Below are 5,374 nucleotides of genomic sequence, written 5' to 3'. Positions count from 1 at the left end.
GCTTCTTTGATGCGAAACTCCAGAAGGGCCAACCGGTTAGCCCACACATTCTTCACATGATTGAGAATGTCAAGAAACTGGAGTCACTGAATTGTAGAATCAGTGAGAGCATTGTCATTGACCGAATGCTTCATTCTCTTCACGATGGTTTTGCCCTTTTCAGGGCGAACTACTACATGAATGACTTGAAAATGAGTCCTCATGAGCTACACTCCCTTCTCGTACAGACCGAGAAGGATATGAAATTGAGTGGGAGCAGGAAGCATGATGTTCTCACGATTCACAACAAGAGTAAAGGTAAGGGCAAGGCGCATGGCGACCTAGCTGTAGGTAAGCCAAAGTTTAAGAAGCCAGGAAACGGTAAGAGTGCGCCTGGTGAGACTAGTGGCTCACAGGGCAAGACAAAGAGCAAGGGCGGTGACATAGAGTGCCACCATTATCACAAGACTGGACATTGGAGGAGGAACTGTCCCGTCTACCGTGAAGACATCAAGGCAGGCCGCGTCGTTCATGTTGGTATATCATCTTATATTCATATGATTGAGATTAACCATGCAAGTTTTGGAACTTGGGTACTAGATACTGGTTGTGGTTCTCATCTGTGTAATCATTTGCAGGGCCTAAAGAACATCATACCTCTCGAAAAAGGTGATGTGGACCTGCGAGTCGGGAATGGAGCACGAGTAGTCACGCTCGAAGGGAACATATGTAATCCAACTCCCTAGTGGTTTTGAGTTATCTTTAAATAACTGTTACTATGTACCCAGTTTATCTAAGAACATTATTTCTGTTTCCGTACTTGCTAAAGACGGTTTTATATTTTCAATAAAGGATAATAGTTGTATTTTCTCTTTTAATGAGATGATTTATGGCAAAGCAGTTTCCATGAATGGAATTTATATCTTAGATCAAACCACGGAAGTATTACACATGAACAATAAGAAATTAAAGGTTGGTGACAAAGATCAAACCTATATATGGCATTGTCGAATGGGACACATAAATGAAAAACGCGTAAAGAAACTCGTCGATAATGGGACTATTCCCTCATTCGGATTTTCTGCATATGGCACGTGTGAATCATGTCTAATTGGCAAGATGACTCGAATTTCCTTCAAAGGTGTTGGAATGCGCGCTAGTGACCTATTAGGACTCATACATACGGACGTATGTGGACCTATGTCAATTACCGCTAGAGATGGCTATAGATATTTTATCACTTTCACGGACGATTTGAGTAGATACGGATATGTCTACTTAATGAAGCATAAAAGTGAGTCCTTTGAGAAATTCAAGGAATACAGAATAGGGTACATAACCAATCGGGTAGAAAGATTAAAGCACTCCGTTCGGATCGTGGTGGCGAATATCTTTCAAATGAGTTTGATCAACACCTAAAAGACCATGGAATCGTTTTGCGATTAACTCCACTGGAACACCTCAATTGAATGGTGTGTCCGAACGGAGAAATCGAACCTTACTTGATATGGTTCGATCCATGATGAGTCACACCATAGTGCCCGATTCATTATGGGGTTATGCTCTTTTGTCATTTGCTCTTATACTTAACCGAAGTCCGTCTAAAGCTGTCGACAAGACTCCATATGAAATGTGGAAGGGAACAATACCTAACTTGTCCTTTATTCGGGTTTGGGGCTGCGAGGCTTATGTCAAGTGGAGACGCGAGGATAAGCTCGGCCCGCGATCGGTCAAGACATACTTTATAGGTTATCCAAAAGGAACATTTGGTCATTACTTCTATTCGCCTACCGAACATCGAGTTTTTGTTGCGGCTAGTGCGACGTTCTTAGAGAAAGAATTTCTCGAGAACAAGTCGAGTAATAGAACCTTCGAGTGTCGTAGAGATTCCGGAACCAACAACCGAGGAACAGATGGAGGAAGTGTACCTCCAAGCGATGATACGGTTAATATTCCGAGGAACCTAGGAGGTCGGGTAGAGACTCTCATCCTCCGGACAGATACATTGGTATGGTCGAGGAGAATGACGTTTTACTTCTAGAAAGTAATGAACCCGCAACCTATAAAGGTGCTATGGCCTGTTCCGACTCAACGCTATGGCTCGAAGCCATGCAATCCGAGATGGACTCCATGTATGAAAATAACGTATGGGATCTAGTTGATTTACCTAATAAGGTAAAACCTCTACAGTGCAAATGGCTTTACAAAATAAAGCGTTCTGTAGACGCGCAACCAGATATATATAAGGCACGACTTGTGGCAAAAGGTTTCACTCAAGTGCAAGGATTGCATTATGATGAGATTTTTGCACCTGTAGTCATGCTACGTTCCATTTGGATAATCTTAGCGATTGCCGCATTTCATGATTATGAGATTTGGCAAATGGATGTGAAAACCGCCTTCTTAAACAGTTATTTGGAGGAAGAGTTGTACATGGTGCAACCCGAAGGTTTCATAGATCCTAAACATCCTAAGAAGGTATGCAAGCTTAAGCGTTCCATTTATGGACTTAAGCAAGCTTCTCGGAGTTGGAATCATCGTTTCGACCAAGTGATAAAAGAGTATGGTTTCACTCGATCGGTCGAAGAACCATGCTTATATATCAAGTCGAGTGGGAGCAAGATTGTGTTCTTAATATTGTATGTCGATGACATACTCTTGATTGGAAATAACATTCCTCTCCTATCTTCGGTTAAAGAATGGTTGAAGAACCATTTCCAGATGAAAGATCTGGGTGAGGCATAACGTATTTTGGGAATCCGTATCTACCGAGATAGATCACGACGGACGTTATCACTTAGTTAGGAGTCTTATTTGGATAAGGTTCTTGAGAGGTTCAGCATGACTAACTCCAAGAAGGGGAACCTTCCTATGACGACTGGGATGCAGTTGAGAAAGTCTCAGTCACCCACGACGCCTGAAGGGATTGTAACACCCCGGTTTATAAAAGAAGTCCTCGTCAAGACATTCCCTCATAAAACGGACTGTTACCATCTCGGTTTCCCGAGGCAGTGAATAACAAATTAAACTCCAAGGCAATTTATATAATATTTTAACTTAATTATTACAAATTCTCTTTTCAAATTAAATTACAAGAACTGACGTAAGTAAAAGTGAAGTCTTCTAGATGATGATCTAGCTACTAGGTCGTCTGATCCAGTGTCTCACGCCCATCACGCTCCCGTCCTATCTCTTAAACCTGTCAAGTCTGCTCCCCATAAATGGTTCATCACAGGTGTTCACGAATACACAGGGTCAACCACGAGGTTGAGTAGGGAAAACAATAAAACAATAAAATATGATATGCATGATACTCCGTCACCTCCATCTCCATCTCAACTCATCACACACATCTCATACCCGAACGCATGACCATACCGATCCCCGGTAGACTATAAATATCGACCGAAGTCGATCTGCCAGCTCAACAGCTGAGGACACCAGGGCAAGTCCTGCAGAACCCGCCTGGGCCTTATCACAACATCACATCGTATCTCAACATCGTCACCACCACATCCTCCTCCAACTCCAATGCATATGAAATGCTCAATAGTAATTAATGCAATGCAATATGTATATAAATCAACGAACCGATAAATCATAAAGTCATGCCGATTTACCCGATGTTGTGATATCATACTCAATACGATCAAATCAGTAAATCACCTTTCCGAATATAAATGATAACGTAAATCAACAACCAGGAATCAAGTCAACACAATTCAACTATGACGATAATAGGACAAGTGTATTTCCCTACCTCAAAGTGCCAGACAAATCCAATTAAGCGATTCAAGCGATCCGAAAATAAAGTAATGAATTTGATTATCGATCCTTCACGAATCCGTCACCTAAACGAATTATAATATTTATTATTACTAACTACTAAATACAGAATTTCCCAAAATAGAAACTTTCCCGAAATAGTAACTTTCCACTTTAATCAGTCCCGACTCAAAACCCGACTTGAATTATTTAACCGACTCGGGAATTAAATTAAATAACTAATATGATAGATAAAATATTGAACGAATTAAACATTTTAAGAAAACCCGACTCAAACATAAAACAATTCAACAACCCGACTTAAACCCGTCCTTCATTAATTAAATAACTCGGAATTAAATTAATTGGTTAAACATACGACCCATTAACGAATTATAACGATTAACTATGAAAACCCGTTTCAAAAACAACTCGAATAACCCCTCACGCACCACCGTCCCTTCACACACTCACACACCCCTCACGCACCACCTAGCCACCACGACAACCACGGACGACCCCCACTTCGTCCCCACCACCAAAGCAACCACCACCAGCCTGGTCGACTGCCGCCGGCGAGTCGAACCAGGGCTGGCATTTGGCCTGGTTCACCGTGCATCATCACCAACACCCACTGTTTTCCTTTTTACCACCACCGCAACCAACGACCTTACCCCTGACAACCACCACGCCCTTGCTCGCCGTCAGCCCACGAACACAGACAACCTAGCACCACCTTGTCGACCTCCCCCTAGTCGACGGTGGCACCACCCCAAAGCTACCCATCTAAACTCGCCTGAAACCTATACCCAAACCCGTTTTTATGGTCTCTGTCGACAAGACCTCCTGCCACCATTTCCACCGTCTACAGTCACCCTAACCGCCACCAACAGGGATGCCTCTAACCACCCAATACAATTTCCCGACCCCCACCACCATTACCACCCCACCTGAGACACACCGTGCTAACTAAAACTACCCGACAAATGACAAAAAGGAAAAGGAACGGAACTGCTTACCTAACTGCCACGAAAACCGCCACTACAGCCGCCTCACAGTGTCGACACTCGCCCCTAGTTCTTCCTTGCTGCGCCGCCAACACCCCAAGCTCACTCTCTCTCTCTCGTTTTGTGTGAAAGGCTGCCAATTGGGCTGATGAAAGAGGGAGGCGGGTTGAGGGTGTGAGAAATGAGGGAGGCGGGTTGGGGTAGGTACTATTAGGGTTAGGGTTAGGGTTAATTGGGCTTTAGGTTTAATGGAAATTTGAACATATATTGGGCCAACTTAAATGGGTCAGTTCACAATTCGAATTTCGTTACAAACCCGTCTCAAATAACTTGTATCGATACTACGCGAGTTAAATAAAATAACTTATCATAATTATCGACTCAACAATTAACCCGATATAATTAGTATTATAAAATGTATAATAATTAATATTTAATAATATCCATTTAATTTATTATATAAAAAAATACGGGGTATTACAGTCTTCCCCCCTTAAAATGAACTTCGTCCCGAAGTTCGCTCCCGTACCCAAACCTCAGAAGGGTATTGTATATCGTACTTACGAACATCACGCATTTCTAACACGGTTAACACATGCTTTTGACACATTATTTAGACATAA

The sequence above is a fragment of the Silene latifolia genome, chromosome 1, assembly GCF_048544455.1.
Source record: "Silene latifolia isolate original U9 population chromosome 1, ASM4854445v1, whole genome shotgun sequence".
NCBI classification, from domain to species: domain Eukaryota; kingdom Viridiplantae; phylum Streptophyta; class Magnoliopsida; order Caryophyllales; family Caryophyllaceae; genus Silene; species Silene latifolia.
The sequence above is the reverse complement of the archived record's forward strand: the minus strand, read 5'-3'. Positions refer to the sequence as shown.